This window comes from Camelus bactrianus, chromosome 1 (genome assembly GCF_048773025.1).
Source record: "Camelus bactrianus isolate YW-2024 breed Bactrian camel chromosome 1, ASM4877302v1, whole genome shotgun sequence".
Lineage (NCBI taxonomy): Eukaryota > Metazoa > Chordata > Mammalia > Artiodactyla > Camelidae > Camelus > Camelus bactrianus.
The window spans coordinates 117,980,489-118,005,479 of record NC_133539.1 but is presented as its reverse complement, the minus strand read 5'-3'; the positions used below and the strand labels follow the sequence as shown (position 1 = coordinate 118,005,479).

General features: G+C 40.4%; 1 protein-coding gene and 1 long non-coding RNA gene across 19 annotated transcripts in view; one reads left to right on the top strand and one right to left on the bottom strand.

Moving 5' to 3' along the window:
* Window positions 1-9,590, bottom strand: part of SATB1 (SATB homeobox 1) — a 100,798-nt gene extending 91,208 nt beyond the window's left edge. The window contains exon 1 of one of the 4 annotated variants that reach the window (XM_074371830.1): window positions 9,569-9,590. The gene's annotated coding sequence lies outside the window, so the exon portion shown is untranslated. Of the gene's footprint in view, window positions 1-2,543; window positions 2,882-8,675; window positions 8,857-9,568 lie in introns of those variants that run through there. The other 3 variants (XM_074371837.1, XM_074371820.1, XM_074371827.1) reach the window with 3 other exon arrangements.
* The window catches only part of LOC105077609 (uncharacterized), a 91,161-nt gene continuing 75,133 nt past the window's right edge, over window positions 8,964-24,991 (top strand). For all 15 annotated transcript variants that reach the window (XR_012509557.1, XR_012509555.1, XR_012509558.1 and 12 more), the window contains exon 1: window positions 8,964-9,490. This is a non-coding gene — a long non-coding RNA (uncharacterized LOC105077609). The remainder of the gene's footprint in view (window positions 9,491-24,991) is intronic.

Here is a 24,991-nt window from a genome sequence, read left to right as displayed (position 1 = left end):
TTAAGAAGTGGAGTGAAACCTTCATTAATATAAATACCCTGAATCTTGAAACATTTTTAAACAATGTATATAGCCACAATGGAAAAAAAAAAAAAAAAACTCTTTATGCAATAATCATGTGGGGTCCTGAAAAAAATCATTATTGTAGGAGAGAACAGGTAGAGGTCTATCAGACTTGGGCCATTAGTGCACAGTATTTTTGGCCCCAGAACATCGGAAAAACAATTCTATGGTATCCTGACTACAAGGACCTGAGAGGAGTGCTCTGTGCTGATTCCCGGACACTTTGTTACCACAAGCCAAACACCAAAGGACCATGAACCTCAGCAGAGAGACCTCACCTCATTCTGAAGGTCAACAAGGGTTAAAAAAAAAACAAAACCCCAGTGCTATGGTCCCAAAATGACCTTTAGTCAGAGAAGGAAAACATTGGATTATGCAGAAAATGGGGCATGTGGAGAGGAGGTGTTCAGATAACCCCAGCAAAAAAAGAAAATTAGAAAAGTCTGTTCCCGCTAAACCATATCAGCACAAGCTAAATTCGCTATTTTATTTTAATTTAGCAAATCTTTAATGAGTGCTCCCTACACAAGACACAGAAGGCTAACTGCGAAGTTGCTACTATTTTACAGAACACAGACGTGCACCTCACACTGAATTTTTTTTGTAGTTTAATACCTTGTAGAAATAAATAGGAGCATCACCTGAACATTTGTAAAGTGGGAATACCAATGCATCTGTAAGTGCTGTCTAACAAGGTTAAAAGGTCTCCATATCCAAATGAACCAAGGGAATTCAAATCGTTAACCAACTTGATAGAATTGTCTAAGGCAGGCTCAGTCCAGCTTTAAACTCCTCTGGTTTCAGTCATCCATTGTTCTGCCAGAAACCAAAGGAAAAACCCAGGCTTCAGATTTGGCAAGTAACATAGACCTGGAACTACTGCTGTGATCAATTGCTCAAATGCACCTTAAATATCAGGTTGTAGAGAACTGTAAGAAAACACAACTTGGCTCAAGAATCAGTGACTAAAATGATTCCACAAAGAGGAGTCTTCAGAGGTGCTAAATCAACTCAATAAGCTTTTAATGGCTTATGTTGGCCAAAGTCATCACAAAACAAAAAGGCAGGCATCTCAAAATACAGTGTGGGAGGGCAAAAACTGCTGAGGGACAATGATTTCTAATGCCACTGGGCAAAGGTGATCAAGCCAATGCTTATTTCAGAGAAAGAAAGAAAGAAAAAAAAAAGACAGGAAGAAAATTGAAAATTGTACATTCCCGTGTAAAGTTTGAAAATTAAGTGGCTTTAGCAGAAAATATTTTGAGAATTCTGGACCAAAAATCTGACTCCATACACTTTCAAAGACTATTTTTGAAGGAGCCTAGCAAGCAGCAGCTTGTATTTAAGAGTATACATCATTCTTTTTTAACATGACTGTTAATATACAGTTAACATGTCTCAGAAAAGGCTGTAATTAACTGTCTACCGCTCTAATAACACTAATAAGCGTACAGTATTATTAAAACACAATGACTCCATACAAAGTAAGGCTGTCATTTTTAAACTTTTAAGATAATGTTCTCAATTGGTTTTGAGTCCCCTTAAACCACCCAAAAGAGAGCCCACCTCTAAGGGAAAAAAAAAATTAAAAGCACAGTTATTAAAATATTGTTCTTTCCTCGACAGCCTGGAGAAACCTGTCTCATATTAGACAGAACATCTAGGTATCATTTCAGTTGGTGAAACACAGTGGGAAACACTTGGATTATTTTATCCATTCTATATATTCTTTTAAAATTGAAAACTGTAAGCATTTGAATTTAGTCCTTTATTTACTGATAATTTTTTTTTTTAAACCAGTGAATGGGGAGAGATAGGTTTGCTACTGCAAGAATCACATAGCCCTGTTGTTAATCCCCGATGATTTCCATTGTCTGCTTCACTGGAACAAGAAAACTCAATTGCATTCAACATCAAACAGCTAATTACGGACACACTCTATTCAAGACTATCTCCATTTCAAAAGATATTTGAGTAGACTAGGTTCTATTTTATTTATAATAATTATAAATTACAATCAAATATTTATAACATAAAATCGCCTTTACCTTAAAGTCCCTAACATTATAAAGAGTAAAGGCCAAACTGTCGTACACATGCTCTTAACGGCACATCAGAAACCATTGAGTGAGACTAGAAAAGAAGCGTCTGGCAATCAACTCTACTATATGCCTAGCTTCCTGGAAAACTGCAGCTAAAGAATTCCCCCTCACACAGATTACTGACTAGCTTTTCTTTAAATATCTCAGGAAAAGAAGGTCTAGTAATTTCTCCTGGGCGCTTCCTCCCACATTTCATCACCCAGAGAAGAATGCACACTGTAGAATTTCTGTTGGGTCTCTGGTTCCAAATCATCCCTTGCTGAGAAAAAGCAACATCCCAACCCAGAGACTTCCCTCGGACACCAAACGCCGGGCTCTCCCTGTGGCTGCAGCCCTGATTCTCCATACGGAACTAATAGCAACTTTTCTGGCACTTACCCTTCCAAATATCAGAGGCTGCTCTCCGAATCTAGCCCTAGAGGAGCGCTCTCAAGAAGTAGTCTTTGATGAGGTGACAATGACGGAGTTCGCTCTGGCACTGCTAGCGAGGCAGAAGCATCCCCAAATGAGGTGGTTACCAGTTGCCTGTGAAGCAGCTGGACCATTACTGCAGTTCTGAGGGTACGTCACAAATCAGGTCACAGCTCTGGGTAGAGTCCACCCACTTCACCCGGTGCAACGCCCTCCACTTCCTGCACACCTTGGGGGGAAGGGGTGCAAAGGAAGGGGGGGCCAATGCAGGTCCACAGACATCCTAGCAAAGGCATAACCAGGTGCAGCCTGATATCTGCTTCCTCTGCAAGCATTTTAGCTTCATCTGGATGACCTGCACCCCGAGATGCAGCAAAATTTCATGCAACAAGGAGCGGGATCTCAAGTGAGTGATGAGTGTAATAAAATATTGCACAGTTCAATGTCTTATCCAGCAAGCTCCTTCCTCCACTGGAAACTGAACCAACTCTTAAGTTTTGATCACAAGACATTTCATTCCCAAAATATCAAATAACTGGATTGAATAAATTTCAGCCGAATCTAGGAACATACATGCCAGGGTACCGGTTAACTAATTTTCATCACTCATAACTAAACCAGATCACCCCAGAACCTAATTACATCCTTGAAAGTCCATTGAAAAGAGGTGATTAGAATTTCTATTTACGAACCTTCAGACAGCAACAACTGTGGAAGTGATACAGAATAACTGAAAAGAATAAAAATAGGCCAATATGCTGGAGAAATGCTACGCTACTAAATCTCACCCTGAATATATATACACACAATCTGTATCTATTTACTCTGAAATGAAGTATCTGATCTTAAAAAAGACTTAAAAAAATAAACAGCAAAAGGTACCGTTGGCATAAGTTCAAAAGTACTAAATAATGTGTGTTAATGTGTTGATCACACTCTATGAAGACATCAAGTTTAAACAGACTTACCATTGAGAATCGCACTTAGGAACGATATATAAATTACCATAGTAGACACGTTTTCTTTGGTATAGAAAGAGAAGAACCTTGTGTAACAGATTTGATTTATATGCTGTATTAAGACCACATTCTGCTCTGATGTCAATGGAATATGTGATTAGAGACTGACAACCGTGTGTACAGGATGAGTGTAAGAGCTACTTCTAGAATGGAAGTGAAAACAAGCATTTTCTCAAGTTCATCAGAAGTTCTGGAATTCAGCTTCAAGAATGTTCTGCTGTTTCTAGGGGTCTCGAAAGAGAACAGACTTTCAATTAAAAAAAAACAAAACACACATGCATTTAGTATTGGAACAAAGTTGTAACCTCCCCCTCCCCTTGAGGTTGGAAAATTAACAAAAAGACAAAGGAGGGAAGAATATTTTCAGAGGAAAGCTAACAGTGTCAATCAATCATCAATCAATATCAACGTGTCCCACTTTGCAAATACTGCAAATACTCATATTTGCAGATTTCCATTAAAAACTGCAACATTCCAACTAAGGGTTGGGAGGGAAGACACTTCATCAAAGTTTTTATCTACGTAATCAAATAGTTGAAGTTACCTATTTGGAACTTTGTGGAGAGCGACTGTAGCAAACATACACTTGAATGTGTTGGAACGTATTTGTCCTGAGGTGGCTCTAAGATGACTATTTTAAGTGGCATGCGGATCCTTGGGGGATTTAGATGTTACAGTTGAGGTACGTAAAGCAAAAGTGCGTAATATTTCTTTCAACTCGCAGGACAGACACGAGAAGATGAAATTCCTTGTCTTTCAAGTGTAGCCACTGGGGGATGATCGGAAAACCTCCTCTCGACCCCTGCCCCCAACCAGGGAGAGTCAGAGCCCTGGATTATAGTACAGGTAGATATTAAAATGGAGACAGAGCAGTTATTTAGTGGTGACAGGAATATAAATACATGCACTAACCTATAAACTGGTATTTACTTCAGGAAGGTAAGTAATATTTTTCCTCCGATTGCTGAGCTGTCAGTTTAATGCAGCGTAAATAAACAGTAGGTGTCTGCTAGCTGAAAGTAGGAAGTGTTCATTCCACACGAGGAACAGATTACTGAAGCCTGATGGCCATCACGCTGAGACATAACTTTCATTTTACCAGAACATATACCCTACCGTGGAGGATTTTTCGTGCCTGCTCTATTAATTAACTTAAACTCTGTTCTGTCTAAAAGGTAAACCAATTTGTTAAAATCATCCCAGAGTTTGGGAGTTGGAAAACCAAATCAATTTGGAGAGCAGGAGTAATGTTCTGTAATCTGATCACAAATGCTAAAAAGGAACACTTCATAGGATCAGCAGCAGCTATACCAAATCAAAGACAGACAAAGAGCATATTTACATACAGAACTAAAGAATCACAGTTACCAAGCGAATTTACTCCAATTCCTCCTCCTCTGCTTAATGAAAAGCAACTGGCACCTTTAACATTTTGCAACCTTGTGCCTCTTAGGTCCGATCAATATGTATGCTGATTCTGCTCTCTGAAATATCCAAAGGGAAATCATTCATAAAAACCCAGTCACATTCCTTAATTCTAATCGAAATGTTACTGAACTCCCCTGAGAGATGTGGCAAGTGTGAAGATCAAACTGATATCCTTCCTAACAGCATTCATGTAAAATGTGGTTTTCTTCCCATTTTCTATACACCACAGAGCTATGGCAGTATACAGCAATTCATGGTCTCCTTACACTCAAGTACCAAGCGGAATATCTCCTGGCATCACTGCAAATGGGAACTCACCTTCTCTAAAAAGCATAAAAGGCAATTTGGGGAGGTTTCTATTTAAAACACGAACAAACTTGGATCATTAATCAGTGGACTGTAAAGGGAAAAAGAAGTTTGGAAAATAACACATTTTTACATTTGACTTCAACATGTCTAGACACAGTCCAAAGATTGATCCTGTCATATGTATGTATTTTATATACTTCATCAGCCCCGAGTACTAATATACTACAAGCATCATTCAAGAAAACACGTCTTGGAAGAAAAGATGTGTTTGTGTAAAGGGCCTATCTATGTATGGCCCTTTTGGAAATTTACAGAGCAGATGAAAAACCACTAGAGTGCTTTAGAGAGTCCCTGCTGTACATCCATGTTGTGTTTAGCTTGATAGTGTTTGTTACCCAAAGATTTTTACAATAATGAGGAACAGGTGCCTGTCACCTGACCTTTTAGGCCTAACTTACAATCCACAACCTGTCATGTGAAAAAATGAAGGAAAATCTCCCCCAGATATTTCAGTCTTTGCTAATTTAATGCAGATTTTCTTAACCATCATTCAGCATATCAGCTTATTCAATCGCAGGTTCATATAGCCGGCCACAGACTCCTTTGCAAAAATAAACCAATATTCATTTTGTTGTTGTCCTTGTTTAAGATGCTGAGAGACAAAAGAACTACTTTTGCAGATGATCAACCAAAGAATATATTAATTTATTACAGCAACTGAACAAAAGGCATTCCTTTTGAATACTTTTACATACAAAGAACTATTATATATTACATATTTCAGCTTGTGGGAAAATGAAGAATGCATTGATTCTGGAAATAACTATTCAGACTCTTGGAAGTTCTTTAAGTCTTCTTTCTCTGCTGATCTTTTTTTTTTCCCCCCTGCTTCTTCCCCTTGTCCCTCCTGCCCCTCCCCTCCCATCCCCACCCCACACAGGTTTTAAGGCACTGGTACTTTAGGAGGGAAATCCCTATTTGCTCTTTTTCCACCCATCATTTGTATCCATTATTCAGAAAGGAATACAAAATTGAGCAGTGATTTTTATTTCTCTGGTATAATCTTGTTATGTGTAGCCATACTCAAATTTAACAATGCTTTGTATTTTATAGCTACTGTTTACATATTATGTATTACATATGACTGAATGACTCTACATGTAAAATATTGTTTCCATTAGGAAAAATATGAAGTAATAAGTGTCAAATGGCGATGAAGAATAAACATGCCTGGTATATTTATAAAATGCATAGTCGTTTAAAATGTGCACAAATAGGATACATATTTTGCCACTGTTACATTTTACATGGTAGACACATCGTCTAAAGTGTATTTAATAATGTGCCTAACCAAGTTAATTAAAGTATTTATGTCTGGTGATTGTGTTAAATACTTGGAGAGGTAGTGAAAGATACAGCTGGTTACTTCTGCTAACTAAAGTTGAAATTATGCACTTATTATAACCTTTTCTAACAATGTGAGAAAAACAGAGTAAATATATTAAATTTGTTTCACAACAGATGCTTAGGTTGTTAATATTTAAGATGCCTATTCATGCTATTCCTGTCTGCACATTTGTCAAAAATGTAAGCCTGAATGCTAATGTTTGTCAGCAGACCGGAGGAGCCAGTATAAGAATGTACTACTGTTCTACTAAAATAATATGCAATAGAAATAAAGGACGGCTGCTAAACCCTAGCATTAGTACCACACAGCAGATTAAAGGTTTTTCAGAGCAAACACCTCAACCTTGGTTTATTCCAGTCTTGAGGTACTTCCCCCCCCCCCCAGCTACGTTTGACTACAGAGTAAATCTTAATTCCTGACATCTCAGAAAAATCCACTTTAAGATTGGGTGTAAATTTCAATAAAGTTTCAACTGGATGAGTTACTCGGTCAGCAGCACGAACACTGTAGATTTCAGGGACGGATTAGGTCAAATCCTGACACCTAGCAGTCGCGTTTTACTCTTTCTTACCCCCTCTTCTGTCCTCTTGGGAAAGTCCGGTCCCCTGGTTTCCCAGGATGCAAGCATGGAACCCCAGTCAGTCGGGGCAGAAAGGTTCTCTCCTGAGAATCGGACGTGCTTCTGTTTTCTCTACCTCTTTGCAACCGTGTGGAGTCCAAGTCTTAACTGCATTTGCCTGGGAATCTGGAATGCTGCTGAGAAAGTTCGCCGAGGAAGGGCGCAGAGGTCAAAGTTGCCAACCAGGGCACTTTGAGAGGCAATCCTGTGGTTGACACTTTTAAGTGAAATTTGCAAAGCCCTAACAGAGGTCAGGGCCAAAATCCCCAGCAAGGACCCTAAATAAGCCCCTCTCCGTCTTCTGGGGTCATCCCCAGAGTCCAGCTCAGCGGATTTCCCCGGTACGCGCTTGTCACTCCCCAGACCTGCCACCTGCCTGTTTCGTCCCTCTCGTCATGATTGTCTAAACCTACGCTCCGCCGCCCCGGGAGTCTCGGTCGGGGAGCGCTCAAAGAAGGCCGCCACGCTCGGGTCGGGACCGCAGGAGCGAGACACGGTGCGGACCCTGAGGCCGCACCTGTGATGTCTCTGTCCCCGCAAAGAGGGCAGCACCTCTTCCTGCCTCCAGCCCAACTCCAAACCCACATTCACTCCAGGAGCCGCTACAGGACCGACCTCCCTACAACCGGAGAGGGCTCGAACCGCGGAGTGCCGCGGCTTTCAAACTCCCGGCTCCAACTTGAGCGCCCTGGCGCCCGAGCGGCTCCCGGGATGGAGAAGTTGCCACAAACTTCCCAGGCCCCTCTCTGCCGCCGCTCCAACCAGCCGCGGCGGCGGGGGGCGGAGGGAGGCGCAGATGGACCGAGGAAAGATGCTGAGCTTACTTGCGATCCGGCGGGGGAACGTTTCCACTCCCCAGCCTACTCCGCCGGGCACCTTTCTGCTCCGGGGCGCACAGAGAGGGTCTCCCTTTTCCCCTGTGCCTCCTTCCGTCTTTTCGACTCCCCCTTTCTCTTCCAAAAGGGGTCAGACTGAAGACCTGGAGGAGTTTGTTCAGCCGGGGTCTGTCGGGCAGGTGTGTGAGCGGGTCCACACCCCGAGAGAGAACGAATGGCATCTTCAAGTCCCCCGTCCCGGGGTGCTCTCCCTCACTCTACCCGCCATCCCTCCGGATCCGGCTGCGCGAGAGGGCAGGGGTTCGCAAGACCCCTGACGCCGGGCGCCCACGAGAGGGGAGCCGAGCCGCCCCAACAAGGGGCACCGTGGGTGGGTGCGACAGTGAAGTTTGGATAGATTTCGGGAAAAAAAAGAGAGACAGAGATGAAAGAGCAAGAGTGGGGGGCAAAATAAAAGAGAGGCAAAGGAGCAGAACTCACTCAGGCATGGGCGCTGGGGGCGGCGGTGGCTGTGGAGCGCGGCCCGAGACCGGGCGCGGCTCCCCGGGAGGGCGCGCCGGCGTCGGACTTCCGAGGCGGCGGCTTCTGCCTCTGGTGCCGCCGCCGCCGCCGCCGGAGCTGCGGCTGCCGCGGAAGTTAATTGCAACTTGACTTCAAGTTGTCTTCTTTTCCCATCCGAAGTGGGCGTTTAAAGGGGAGAGCGAGGCGAGGAGCGAGCTAGCGAGCGCGCGGGGCCGAGGGAAGGAAGAGGGGGGGTGGAGGGAGGAGATGTTAACGGGGGGAGGGGGAGGGGGCGGCGGCGGGGGCGGGAGGGGGAAGGGGCCGGCGGGAGCCGCTCTCGGCTCTGCGGTCGCCGCGCCCGCAGTCCGGAGGCGCACCGGGGCAGCCGGGGTGCCCCCCGCGGGACCCCGCGGCCACCCGGGCGCGCATCCAGCCGCGGCTCCCCGGCCGGGCACGCTGCGCCCGGGGGTTCGGCGGACCCCGCGCCGCTGCCGCCGTGGAGCGTGTGCGGCGCGGGCGGGCCGGCTGGGCGGCGAGGGCCCGGCCCGCCTCCCCAGCGCCCGCCCCGGCTTCTCCCCCTGGCGGTGGAGCCTCGGCGACCGCCGGCCACACCGGGCGCTCCGGAGCCCGAGCCGAGCCGAGCCCGAGCCGCCGCCGCCGCCACCGCGCGCCGCTCCCTGGCTCCCTCCCGGCGCGCCGGCCTGGGTGTGGGGGGCGGCGGGCCGGAGGGGCGCGGGCGGGCAAGAGGCGCGCGCTGCGATCGGCCCCAGAGACCCCGACCCCCAGCGGCAAGGGTAAGTGTGGGCGCCCGGGGGGGTGCGTGTGGCGGTGAGCGGCGCGGTTCTAGACGCCCGCCAACCCTGCCCCCTCACCTCTCCGGGGCCCCCAGCGCGCGCACCCCTCCTCCTGCCGCCTGCGGCTTCCTCTTGTTGTTCGTTGTTTGGCTGGGCTTTTGGGGGGTGGGGTGGGGGGAAAAGGGGTGATTGTAGCGTGTGCCAGCGGAGGAGGAAGTCAGGTGAGAGGCCTCGACGCACCCCCCCCCCCCCAAGCCAGCCTGTGTGGGGTGGATCGCTCCCCACTAGGGGCATGTGGGCCAGTTTTTTTTTTTCTGTTGTCAGTGTTCGGTCGAGATGATCTTTCCTAGAGGGCCTCCTTCCCTTACAGCCTGCTCTGTCCATCTCCCGTCACCCCACTCTAGCCCCTCTCAGCACTCCATCCGGGGGCGTTGCGCCCCAACTGCGGAGCACATGGCGGGAGGAGGAGGAGGGGGCCCTCTCGGAGACCCCAGCGCCGCGCCCCTGCTCGTTTGTTCAATATCCTCCCGTCGGTCGCTTTACATCTTTTTCACCCACTGGAAAAAGACGCCCAAACTGAGGTCCAATTTCTCCAAAAAACTGGAAGCGGAAAGGACCAGGGGAGATGATTTAATGACGGGAGACTCGGAGAGAAGAAGGGGAGAGGGAACCTTTCCAAAAGGGGACGGAAACTCCAAACATCTCTGCAAGATCTGGGCAACTCCAGGTTCAGGATAAGGAGAAACTGGAACTCGGTCAACTTAGCCCTCTTTTCCTGCCGTTCCTCCCCCCACCCCCCCCAGCTCTAAAGGAGCTAACAGGTCTTTTGTGTTGTGTTGTCTGTGGGAAATTCGCATTGAGTATGACAACAGAAAATTACTACTGTTTACTCAAAGTTAAGGGAATTGCAGAAAGGAAAAAAGAAAGTCCTTACTTTCTGTGTGTGTGTGTGTGTGTGTGTGTGTGTGTGTGTGTGTGTCTGTGTCTGTGTCTGTGTCTGTGTGTCTGTGTCTGTGTCTGTGTGTTTAGTTGTTAAGTTCATGGCTTGAACTGCCAAACATCAGTTCGTAACAGTAAGTACTGTAGAGGCGCCTCTGTGTATTTTTAGAAGCTGCACTTTCTTGAGTTCCGTTCACACAAGGCTTGCTCTCTTATTAAATCCCCATAAATAATTGTATTTAGAGAGAAGGAAACTATGGAAGCAGGAGGGAGATTGCTAAGATCTCTATCCCGCCAGCACAGAGCACTGTTTGCAGTGAAGTTCCTGGAAAGTGACTCTGGGCTGAGAATTCAGTTTTTCCTCAAAGCCCTGTTAGGTCCTCTTCTGTCAGATGCTTATGAATAAAGCACGCTGGGAAAATCCTGATATCCGTGCCGTCTTATTTTATCTTTTACACAGTGGTTGATTCTACTTTCAGGTCCTTGTAACAGCACATCAACTGTGCTGTATTTCTAAATTGAGGAGCGCCTGTATTCACTCTGCCTTCTTTAATGCTCGTTCTTTTCTATCAATGGGTATTGAATTCATTGGAATTTATCCGTCTTTTTCAGTTGATTGTCATTTTACGCAGAGATAACTCCAAAGACATAAGAATATAGAAAGTTTATGAATTAACATTCTTTTAGAGAACTAGCCCCTCATTTTTTAAGACATAGGTGCCCACCTCAACTCCTGATTCTGAAGCCAAGCAAAAAAAAAAAAAAAAAAGGTACGAACAATGGCAATAGGCAAAACAAAATAAAACACAGGTTTTCCTTCCTGGACCGCTTTCCATCTCCACAGGATCCAAGAGACACCAAATCCTCCTGCCTTAATTTACCAAAATGCTGAGTTGCCTGACTAGTACCAAGATCTCCATCTGGGAATGACATCAGGTTTGGAATGGAAAGAATAAATTCTCAGTCTTTAATTACTGCTTATTAGCAATTTCTTGTAGCAGGCAGCTGATTCTCCAATTCTGAAAGCCTGAAATGAAGCTTAACAGAAATGGAAATTAAAAAAAAAAAAAGATTGTTTTTCTTCAACCTTATACACTCTGACTTATCTGCCCCACCTCAGGTTATCAACTAAGCACCCAGAATTTAAAGTGTGATGTGCCCCTCTGATTTAACCAAGGGAACATTTTGCCCCAACCTTGTGAATTTGTCCCCCCGACAAGTAGTCTTGTACAGAGAGCTGGTAGGTCCTATTATAATATAAAATTAGGTAACGATAGGTACAGTGCATGAAGTAACATATCTTGATAAACCTTTATGTAAACCTTGCCCCCTGGCGCATAGTAGGAATACATTAACTACTTACTGGATTAAGAAGTTAATGAAATATTGTAATTGGCCACAAATTCAATAGTACAGGACTTTCAGAAGGAAAAAAAAAAAGAATTTTGCCTGAAAGTTATTAAGGTAATACAATTGTGCTCTTAGATTTTTTAAACAAGTCCAAACCTAATGTAAATGGTTGAAAGACAAGTAAATCTGAAACATATCAATTGGTCAATAATAATAGCTAGTGGCAAAAGCTGATTATTTTCCCAAGAGAACAGAAAATAAAATATTGCCTACTAAGTAGCATGATAAAGAAGCAAAGGAGGAATAAAAGAGGACTGGCCTGCAAGGAACTTATTTGCCAGGAAAATGGCATTAAAACATGAAAAGATTAAAAAAATCAAAGGAGCTCTAAAAAAACGTGAAAAGACAACTCAGTGGATCAGTAAATGATTTGAATTGAAGGCATCTTTTAAAAAGATCTCTCTCTCTTTTTTTTTTTTTTTTTTTACTTGTTTAGACCAGAGGAAATAGACATCCTGCAGTTCCAGGTTGGGAGGTATTTTTAAAGTTAATTTGTTGAGTTAGAACTTTAGGGGCCATCAATACAAACATCTTGAGGGAAAAGGGGAACTCGCCGCTCACCTCCCTAAAGGCAATGATTTTATCTGCAGAGTACTTACTGCAGAGTAGAGTTCAGTGTATGAGTAATACAAATTAGTAATGTGAATGAGTAATACAATAAGTAGTTCATTCCACCTTTGTTCACTTTATTACATTTTTCTTACATTGCAAAGAATCAGTCTCCCTAAAACTTCCAGCCGTCAGTCTTAGTTCTGCCACTTGCAGCAAAACAGAGCAAATCTGTTGTATTAGTCAGGATAGGCTGTGTTATGCTGGAGTAACAAACAGTTCCGATTTTTAGTGACCTGTAGTGGCCAAAGTTGTCTTCTTTGTTCTGCTATGAGTCCACTGCAGGTCAGCTGGTCTGCTCCATGTCTTCTCCCCTCAGGCTAATGGAACAGTTCCCGTCTTGAGTTTCATGTTGCTCTGGGGAAAATAAAGTGCATTCTGGAAGGTCTCAGGCTAGTATTTAAATACTGTGGCCAGAAGTGACACACATCACTGAGTCTCACAACTTATCATCCAGGACTAATTACGTGACTCCCTGTAACCATCACATCAGGGCCAAATAGAGCAGCCTACCTCATGCCCCAAAGTGGAGAGCTGTGGTTCTCAGTTCTAAGGACTGCCCTACTCACAGTGACTCTTGTCCGCATGACAGCCTCCTGCTCAGTGACTCTTCCTGCCACTTCGTGGCCCAAATGTCCCATTCTTCAGAATAAACAGTGCCAGAGGAACCCCCGGCTTACAGCGAGCTGACTTCTTTCACCATCTACTCTCCGAATGTGGACAGTCCACCCCTCCCCACCAAAATGCGGCACACTGTCAACTTTGAGTCACTCTTTATCTATTTACTAACATTACACACATTTTATTTTCTCAAGACTTGTTTTCCTGTACAGGGTACAGTGAACAGGAACTTTTAAGAACTGTTATCTGACGATGTCATGATCATTATCAAACTTTGAAATTTGGCCTTGAGTAGTTACTTCCCTTATTGTAAACATCAAAATCTTGTAACATAAATTTAAAAATTCTCTTGGAAGTATTCATTCATTCCTTGATCCATCTTTTTGTTCATTCAGGAAACAGTCATTGTGAACCTACTGGGTGCCAGGCGCCTATTAAGGATTGGGGATAGGGACTTATAAAGAGTTCTCCTTTTCAAGAAACACATTTCCAATTGGATGACAGAAAAAAAAAGAAGTTATTGCAATGCTAACAGAGGCACAGAATGCTATACGAACACTTGAGAAGAAGCAAGTTAACTCTCTGGCAGGATTTAGGGAAGTTCCATAGAGGAATTGAACCAAGTCTTGAGGATAAATGAGATTCCTCTAGGTAGAAAAGGAAGGTGGAGGGAGGATATTTCAAGCAGAGACACCAGGATGAGGAAGAACCCTGAGGATGACAAAGCATGTCCTTTAGGGAACTTCAAGGAATTCACTGTGGCTGGAACATGGGGTCTTTGCGAAAGATGAAACCAGATAGCTTCAAATTGCGAAAGACCTTGCAGACATAATCTGTAGAGTTTAGACCTTATCCCATCCATCAAGGATTGCGAACTCTTATGTCTACCTTGGTCCAAGCCTGAATATAAATGAACAGAGCAGACTGAGTTGAGACCAGAGGCAGTGGTAGGGACCGTGGCAATCAGAATAGATTCTCTGAATGGGATGGTTGTTGCCACATGGTGCCAAATGTCGGATCTTCCGACATTCAGAAAGAAGCTACTGATTCAGATTTGTATAAAACATTTGGGATATTAAATGTTGAAAACTTCTCCACCTTTTAAAATACAAGTGTGGGGGGAAAACATGTCTGCCAGGCAAAATCAGCTTAAGGACCACAAGTCACATGTCTCCTACTGCATGAGATGGAGCGTCATTGACACGTATAAGGATGAGGGTGGCACCATCCAGATGTCTTTAGAAAGATCGCTCTGGTGGCAGATGGAGGAAAAGCCAGAGCCTGGGAAGCGCCAGCTGATTCTCTATAACCATTTGAGCCATGATGCAAAGCCCTTTACGACCCTGCCTGTTTTAGAGCACATGACTTTCCACTTAAGGAGTTCCTAGTCAACATCTGCAGAGCTAGAGAATGAAAGAGAAGAAAGCGAAAGTTTTCAAAGGAGGGCATATATTTTGAGTTTGTTATAAGCTTCCTAGACTTAGACTGTTTATTTATCAAGGGTGTGATGATCTCATATTGATCATATGTAACGTTTCTGAATCACAGTATGATAAATATGATTGGTTTTTTTTTTTAAATGCGTAAATCGTTCAGTGCAGGGCACAAAGATCAGCCCGCATCAGAGTATCTATTGTCTAGGACTAAACTTAACTAATCCTCCCGTCTTATTCAGGAATGTCAGCTAAACAGATAGATCTTGTACCAGGTCCTAAAACTGTACACTCAGGCTCTGTGAAACTAGAGACCCGTTTGTATAGTTTACGTATGTTTCTTTATCATCATCCATCAGAGGATATTATAACTCAGGCTGTCCTGTACCATGTGCCCAAAACTGTCTTGATGATGTTTAATTTTTCAATTACAAAAAAAAAAAAATTGAGTCCACTAAACACATTTTTCCCAGCTCCTTTCCTGTGTTGAAGTCATACTCACCTGCCACTCCACAGTCTGCGAGAACCCCCCCCCCCAACTCTCCCGTAACTCCCATAAATGTTAGTTACCCTTGCAGCAGGTGTGTCACTGGTTTCCCGTAGCTTCTGTTCCCCGGGGCACGTCCAGGTTCTCAAAGCCACTCAGCTCACTGGACAAGCAAGTCTTTAAATTCTCAACAACTTGCTCTATAAATTGTAATGTTTTTATGCAACTCCCTTTTATACAGTAAAATTCACCCGTTTTATGTGTTCCAGGCGTTAGGAATACAAAGGAGCAGCGTGAGCGAATCACAGTATTTTGAGTGAACTTGAGAGTAAATGGATATGTAAATAGGCAAAGCAGCCTTGGGGTCTGACTGTCTGGATTCTAATCCTGGTTCAACTACCTGCGTGACCTTGAGCAGCTCCCCTAGTTCCTGCCTCAACTTCCTCATCCTTATGATGAGAATAATAATTGTACCCACCTCCTCTAGTTAGGTAAATGCACAGTGTTTCAACACAGTTAGCACTCAATTAAGACTAACCATTGCTTCTTTTGTTAATGTTGTTGTCGTCATGATTATACTAGAAGAAAAGAAATCCTGGGATTAAACAAGAATCGAAAATGAATTGACTGGAATGTAGTGGGCTAGAAGCAAGTCCCTCCAGGGTGTCCTACTGGTGTGCCCGGGGTACACAAAGCAGGGAGAGTAATTATGGCCTTTATTTCTGGAATATTTATTTTTTACTGAAAGATTCTGGAAGAAGTGACTTTTCTATTAAAAGAATTGTACATATACTGGAATTGAATGCAACGTTTTGCATGAATTTTTAACAAAAACAAGAGTCTTCAAAGACCTCCAGACTATTTGAGACTTGAGCGGCCGGGTGGGGGTGGGGCGTGACAACTGCATGGGGGCTGCATTTGCCCCTTTCTGCTGCTTCCTCTCCTCCATCACTTCGGTGGAACTGTTTGCAAATTCCAGACCTTACGCACTCATAACATTTACCTAAGATGGTTAAAGTACCTCCTGTTTTTATATGCTATGAATGCTGCCCAAGGTAAAATCTTGGCCATTAGGAAATGTTCACATTTTAGATGAAAAATATGTTGCATTAGGGAAGAAACGTATTAGAGCATACTTTTGGGAAGATCAAGTCACCAGGAAGAAAACTGAGTGGAACGGAATCATAGTTCTGATTCTATAACTATCAGCTAGTTTGGTGATGTCCAAGAGGGCAAGAAACTTTGCTCTCACCCAGAGTTCCCACGTACCTAGAATAAATACATGTTGTCGAGTGATCTTGGGAAAGACACCTGGTCCTTATTAGTCTCAGTTTCCTAAGCTGTAAAATGGGATCAGTAGATCTCAAACTTTAGTGTGTTTGGGAATTAAATAGAATGCTTATTTGAAATGCAGATTCCTTGACTTCATATCTGTAAATCCAGATTCAGGAGAAACAAGCTGGGATCCAGCAATCCACAGGGATTTGAGAAACTTGGGCTGTAAGTCCAACTCAGAAAAGAAGGCTTGGTTTCATAGTTTCTTCTCTCCTACACATACATACTCACACGTACACACATTATTTGGAAATTACAGTCTAAGGGCTGCTTTAGGCATAATTAGATCTAGCTGCTCAAATAAGGTATCACCAACTATCTCTTGTTTCTGTTTTCTTCTTTTTTCACTTCGTTCTCAGCCTAGTTGTTCCTTTACTAGAGTGAGCTAGTCCCTCCAAGCTTCAGATCTGCTGACACAGAAACCCCAGCACAAACAGCTCCCCTTCTCAAAGTCTCCAGCTGAAGAATTCCAGCTGGCTGTGGCTGGCCCAGACTGCCTCTTGTACCCGTCCCTGCATTCATCACCCTGGTCAAGGGCTGTGGCTCTTCAACTCACCAGCCTTGGGTCAAATGCCCACCTTGGACTTGCGAGTGTAGCCATCCGACCCAAATCAGGTAGTCTGGGAGGTATGGTTCTCCAAACGAAATTGGGAATAATTTTTCCCGAAATAGGGGAAATGGATGCTTATCTGCCCAGACTGCAGATTTCCATCCACTTCTGTGCATTTTTTAGAATTACTTAGATGAGAATGAGCCGACTGCTGTGTTACAAAAGGATAACCAGTGTGCCGAGATACCCAGGCCTTCAGCCTTCCGGGTGACCCAACAGGACCTGGGAAAGGCTTAGGGTGGTCAGAGCTCCTGAGCCAGTTGCCTCATCCATTTACCCCACTGTTTTGGAGGAATATTAAGCATTTTCCATGGGTTCCATGAAGGTGATGTATATACAGGTCATCTGTGACTTGCACATTGAGAATCAATGGATTTTGAGGATCGTTCACCCTATGGGGTCATCTCAAACCCAATGATATTATTATTCCAGGATCTTCATAAGATGACTTGGAAGTTGGTTTATGCAATTGGAAGGACAATAAAAGCTCCAATTATGGTGCAAAGAAGTGGGACAAACAAATAAGCAGGACCAGCAGCTGAATCCTACTTTAACTTTGTTTTCAGTTTTGTTTTATTTAATATTTTGGGGCATTTATGGTCTATCCTATCTAATGAATACAAGTCCTAGTCTAGACCTCAGTTAATGTTTGGAACATAAACAGATGTGCATTATACAGACAGTGTAAAGGGGTAAACTGGTAACAGCACAGAACACAAAACTGAGTTAACTGTTGGTCATCAGATATGTTTTAGGTGCATTACATGCAATTTCATGGAAAAAGTGAATTCTGATGAATGGCCTGCCAACCCATTCTTTTGTTAAGTGAAGAAGCCACTATTGCTTTTTTAAACTCATTAATAAGATAAGTAAAATAAAAGACATCTACCTCCTTAGTTTAGTATTAAGTCGGTAGTTTAGTTTCAGGTGGCCTCTCATGCTCTCCCTCCCCATTTTCAATCTCCTCCAAATCAACCCAATATGCTAAAGAAAATATTTTCAAATGGTGCTAGAATGACTAGACATCCACCTAGAAAACAAACAAAAATCCCTGATCCCTACCTCATACCATACACAAAAATTCATTGGCAATGGATTATAGATGTAACTGTAGAAGTTAAAACCATAGATTTTAGAGCTTTATGTTTTCAAACCTAACATAACTTGGAGATAGACAAAGATTTCTTAGATAAGCCGAAATAGCAATAATCATAAAAGAAAAGAATAGATAAAATACATGTTAAAATTAAAGACGTCTCATCTAAAGGAAAGCAGAGGGAGGAGTTAAAGCCTGGGAATCCATGATTTTTTTTAAATTTAATTTTGTTTTTAATTGGAAAGTAGTTGATTTACAATGTGTTAGTTTCAGGTGTACAGCATAGTGGTTCAGTTAAACATATTACATATTCTTTTTCATTATAGATTATTACAGGCTATTGACTAATTCCTTTTGCTACACAGTGAGACTTTGTTGTTTATCTCTTCTGTATATAGTAGTTTGGATTCCATGATTAAACAATCACTGCTGTCAGGAGGATTTCCTCTCTTGTGCATTTTTTCAAGTTGTTTTGACCTCTAAGTAATAGAAGCTGGTTCTGAGCTTAAGCACTAAGAGGAAAGCACACTGGGGCTCTTCAGAGAATCCAGTCAGGTATGCTTGAGGGAACCCAGTCAGTCTTCTTTCTCTGTATCTCTTCTTTGTCTTTCTGCCTTGTGGCCATCCAGCTCTCTCCTCTCCTCAGTTACGTGGCAGAACATGGTTGCCGGCTGTTCTTGAGCCCTGGGTGTTCCGTTTGAATCATCCAGAGAAAGGACCATCTTAATGTCCTTCACAGTTTTCAGGGAAGAGTCTGATCAGTTGTCCCACTTGAGTCCATGACCACACTTAGTCCAATAAACTGTGACAAGAGGAAAGGCAGTATTTAAAGAAGCATAGAAAACCTCTCATCCACAGGAATGTAGGATAAAAAGAAATTGCATTCTAGTTAATATTCGCTCCACATTTCCTCTTTATTAGACAAGGGACAGAGTTGATGAAAATTTTGTACTGGATCAGTTTTTCCTATGGCTACAACTTTTGGTGTATCTCTTTGGTTACCTAACATTAGCATCTCTGTATTTCTACAAGTTGACTGATATATATTAAGGACCATAAATGAAATCAGTCCATTTTAAAAGTGGGCACATTTATTTGTAAATTATTAGCCAAGATCTATCCAAATGCAGACATGCTTTGTTCTAGTCTGGATATACAATAAAATTAATTTAAATAACTTTAATCAGCTTCTAAAACAGCAAATTTCAAGACTATTAGGTTAACTTTAAGAACTCATATTTATTGAGTTAACAGATGGTAAATTAAAAAACAATGAAGTTAATTTTTAAAATCATTCATTGAATTAGAAAAACAGACATTTAACAAAACTGTTTTTAAGCTAGTTTTTTCCATCCCAATATACATATTTGAAGGGACTTCTGCAAAGACACTGAATGAGTTGCAATATATGAACACATTCTTCCACTGGATTATTTTTTTTTAGAGGCTTTGAAACCATCTGAAAAATAATTTTATGTATCAACAATAGCAACATATGAAATAAGCATATTCCAGATATTGGAATGAAGAGTCTGCTTCATCACGTATGTACTGTAGCATGTTTCTGTGGCCTTCTGTGTTGCTGGCCCTGACATACCTTAGGAGTTGCCTGTGCTCACAGAGTAACTGTTACTCCTGGCCAGAATTACATTTCTGCGTTTCAATGGTCAGACATGAGTTTTCCCTTTGATGGCTTCTTGGGCCTTATGCACCAATGACTTGAAATATATGAGCATCACAAAAATGGTCTCCTTTGTTCTTTTTTTGTTTTCTCCTTTGCTTTCATTGTAAGTGCTAGAAGCTGACTCCGTAAGCTTACAGGAAAAGGGGAATTTTGTGGAAGTACTTTGAAAGCATGCGAGCTTTTCCTCTGTGGATAGAATTGAGGATAACATCACTAATATGTTAAGATGTATCATTTGCATTTTACTGGCTGTTTAGAACTGGAGTTATACCTGTGGAAGGGAAGTTATTCCATAAAAATATTTGGGATAAATGTGTTTGAATGGCTGGTTGCTCGCTTGGTGTTAGAGTCCTTTTCTCACCTCGGATAGTTGCAAATTGTAATATTTATTTTATGGTCCTAGAAACTCCTTGTCTAAAATCTGGTCTTACTTTACATCATAAGTCTTAACATTACTGAGTCAGAATTGTTGAGAACTGTATTTAAAGGTTTTTTTTTTTTTTTTTTTACTTAAAGCAACATAGATTTATTTCTTGTTCATGTTACACGTTCTTTTCTGGTTAGCTAGGGATTCTGCACCACGACATCTGTACATCATGACTAAAGTCACTTTTCTGGTTAATCAATGTAACATGAGCATGTTCCATAGCATAAAATAATATTTTATGTCATCTATTATGTAGATACACCGTAACTTTCTTAACAAGGCCCCAGTCATTGCATCTAAGATGGTTTCATCATTTTATTTATTTTTGTATTGAAGTATAGTTGATTTACAATGTTGTGTTAATAGTGATTCGTTTATACATATGTATTCTTTTCCATTGGTTTTGATAGAAACATTTATTAGTTGTAATTTAGTTAAAAAGAGATATATAAAAGCACATTATTATTGAAATGACTGTAGTAAAAATTATCTCATTATTGTGTATTTGAAACTATTTAGCCCTTAGCCCCATTTGTCCTTGAAGTAATTGTTTTTATAAAACCTTTTGATAACATGTGGCTTCTAAGGAATGCAGTTGATGCTGATGGCTAAATATTGGGTTTTTTTTTTTTTAACTAAAGAAGCAATGTTTTCAACAAAATAATTCTGAAAAGGCAGTTTTAAAATTTTTAAATGAAGATTCTGTAACTAATGATCACAATGTGGAAAGAGAAGATGGAAAAAACAAAAACATTAGAAGTTGTTGCTTTATCTTTAAATCATTGGATAAGAATGCATTTAAAGATAGTTGTGAAATTTTTAATATAGGTACTAGTTGAATGGGAGACAGTATTTTTTAAGTAATTGTGGAAGATAAAAGTAAACAAAACATAGTTCATGCAAAAGACAAGATGGAAAGAAAACAATTAGGAGTTATTGAAAAGAAGAATGTATAAGTCCAATCAAGCTTAAAAATTATGACAAGTATAAATGGCTTAAATTTCCCCATTCAAATGGAAAGATCTTCACATTAAATTAAAATGAAAGTCTTATGATTTGGTGATGCTTAAAGAATCATACTTAAAGAAGAAATGACATGAAAATACTTTTTAAAAGGGCAAAGACTTTCCAGCGCAACATGCCCACATCTAAATCAGATATAACAATAATGAATATTAAGCAAAGCAGAATTTCTGTCAAAAAGCAGTAAATAAAGACAAAGAGGACTGATTTATAGTCATTTAATAATGTAATATTAGTGAAGGAATATGGTACTGAAAAATTATGCATTAAATCATGTTAAACAAAAAATAATTTATACATGCTGTTTTTAATGCAGTAGAACTCACCATAGCAAAATAATGAAAGTAATGTGTATTCAAGCCATGCAAAAGTTTACAAAATTAGAAACTCTACTAACGAAATATTTCATATTAATAGGTTAAATAAGGAAAAGAAGTAAATGATTACTTTAACAGACTGTGTTTCGAAGCATTGGATAAAATTTAATACCTATCCTGATTCAATGGTAAAAAGGAAAAATAAACTGTTTCTTCAATATGATGATAAATATTTTCAACTAAGAGTCAACATTAAAATTAATGTAAAAATACTAGAAATGTATATGTGGTATAATGATTTTGCCATAGTGCTTTTATTAAATGTTATGTTAAAAGCCCTGATCAATATAATAAAACACACTAAAGAAAGAAGGACTATACAGAGTGAAAAAAGAAAAACATTATCATTATATACTGGGAAATATTTTTATAGCTTGGAAACCCCAAGAAGGGAATGAAAATATGAATAGACTTAATAAATTAATAAAAAGTGAAGACATATGAATATTAACATAAATCAAGAGTATTTCTAAATGTTGCAACCGTGAACTCAAACATAGCCATTTAAAGAGATTAACTTTATAAGAGCAACAAGATATACAAAGTTCTATGATCAGTTTTAAACAGAAAGATGTTGCCTATCCAGATAAAGCTTTTAGGAGCCATGGAAATATTAAATTAAACAAAAGACTGGTTTCTGGTTTAAAAGAGAACATATTTTTAAATTGTTAATTTTTTCAAAGTATTGATTTAATGAGGAATCTAATGACAATCTCTTGTTTTTCATATTTTGAGATAATGATGAGAGCAACTTGATTTTGACATAAACCTGGAAAATAAAGTAGGCAAGAATAGCAGAAATCAGTTTTGAGAAAGAAGAATAATGAGGAAAGACTAGTCTTATCAAATTTTAAAATTGATTATAGAGTTATAATACTTAAAACCATGTGATACAGGCACCAACATACATAGATTAATGAGGCAAAATATACTGTCAAAATAAATTATGTTTTGTATAATAATTAAATATTCAGTAATTTCAGGATACAAATCAATAGAGAATGTCTTACAATACGTGGACTGATTAACAGTTTTGAAAACATCAATTTATACACTCATCACACACATATAGTAAGTTAACAAAACTCAAACCTTAGAAAGTCCAAAGGGACTTGTTTCGTATAGGATTAGAATACTGTAACTAATTGCAAAGTGAAAGATAAAATGGATTTGATTATATTAAAGCAACAATAAAACAAACAGTAGCCTAGGTGCAATTATTTAAACATAACAGAAAGGGTTAATGTGATTATTACACAGAAGCTCATGCAAACTCATAATAACACGGCTGAGAACTGGTACGTGAGATAAGAATAGAAACACATTTAACTAATATATGAAATAAGACTAAAATCACATTTCACAAAAGATGAAATATAACACATTTGCAAACATAAAATAAATTCAGCTTTACTAATAACCAAATGAATATCCACTAAAACAAAAATGTTATATTTTGGTTTAATCAATTATTTTTTAAATGAATATCAGGGATTTACATTCCCAGCTGTTGCAGAGTATTTTCATTTAGATCAGCTCATCCTCTGAGAGCAAGTAGAAAAGCTGGATAAAATCTAGCAAATATTTGTTTAAAGGCATCAGAGAGCTTCAAGGTGGAGAGGGCTTGAGAGGCCAAGAACCCAGAGAGCTAGGAATTCAAGAGAGAGCTCACTTACATAACTACCTGTCAGAAGCTAAAGTAAAACATCACTTGACAATAGATCATCCAAAGGCTCAAATTATCTCTATAAGTTTCCATATGCAGCATCTGGCATTCAATAAAATTACCAGGCATACCAGCAGACAAGATAAAATGACCAAAAACAGACCTACAGGCGATCTGGATGCAGGAGTAACAGACTTTAAAATATCCATGATTAATAAAGAAATTAAGTGAGAAGATGGACAATTTTGGCATGTTACTGGGAACTATGATAAAAATCAGATGGAAATTCCAGAACTGAGAAATTAAAAACTCAATAGATGGGCTTAAGAGCAGATTAGAAGAGCTGGAGAATAGATTGCTAAGCTGGAAGGCAAAACCAATAGAAAATTTAATGTTAATATGCAAAGTCAGTAAGGGTACATTGAGAAATGGTTTCTGCTTACATAAATGGTAGCATATAAACCTATATAACACTTTTTGGAAATACTCTGGCAACATAAATCAGATATTAGAACAAAAAAAAAGGTGTTTATATCTTTTGACCAAGTAAACTTATGTCTGGGAATATCTATTAAGAAAATATTATTTTTAAAATGTGAATTGCTTTATGTATGATGATGTTCACGGCAGACTTACTTATGATAGTAATAACTCTGTGCAGGTAATATTTTAATCCACACAGTCAAGCCTTACAAAATCCCAAGGAAGTGGAGGCAGTTACTTTTCATTTCCTCATTTTATAGATGAGAAAACTGAGACATTTAGAGGTCAAGTAGCTTACTCAGGATTGTGTAGCTAGTGAATAGAGAAGTGAGGATTTGAACTCGGCTGTCTACGTGCACAGCCTGCCCTTTAATCTCTTCTGGGCTGTTGTAACCAACCTCAAGAGGTAACAACTGAGACTTGCCAAACAAGTCCGGTCTCCCCAGTCTACGCAGTATGACACAGGTGCTAAAAATGAACACCCATGAACTCTTTAGTGACATAGGAAATAGTTCTGATATACTGTGAAGAGAAAAAAAAAATCATAGAACTACAGCAAATCAAAAAATTTACATATAAATATGACTGAAAGCAAATATTCCCAAAGGCTAACATTAATTCTGTGAGGTTAGTAGCACTTTTCTTCCATTTCTTTTCTTCTGTTTCTCATTTTCTCAAATTGTTAATGATTTAAATTTTTAAAAATATAAATATTAAATATTTAATTTAATAATATTAAATATTTAACAATATCTGTTCCTTATATTCAAAAATATATACCATTATTTATATATTTGAAAAAACCTATAAAGCATATTGGCTAAGAGCCTGGACTCTGGAGCCAGCCTGCCTGTGTCACCACTTACTAGGCGTGTGATGATGGACAAGTTGTTGAACTTTTGTTTCTAAGTTTATCCTGTAAAATGAGGATGATTATAGTACCTACCTCATCAGTTGATTGGGAGGATTAATATACTTTAAATGTATTTAGAACACTGGGTGGAACTTAAATATGTAAGCACCGTCTACTATTATTATTGTTATTTTACAAATAAACCTCATTGTGCTACAGCTCCTTAGGGACTGGACAAAAATGACATTTCCCTCTAGCCGGTCCTTAGATAGCAACAAGTTTCGTTTCTGTATGTAGATCGTTCTTCGTCCTTACTATGAATTCCCCAGTGCAGAGATTTCTAGGAACCTACCTACCGCTTGTTGTAGGGGGCACTTTTGAACTCTTTCCAAGAAAGATTGACAAAAATCAAACGTCTGTTTTTTATTTTCAAGAAGCATAGTCTCTC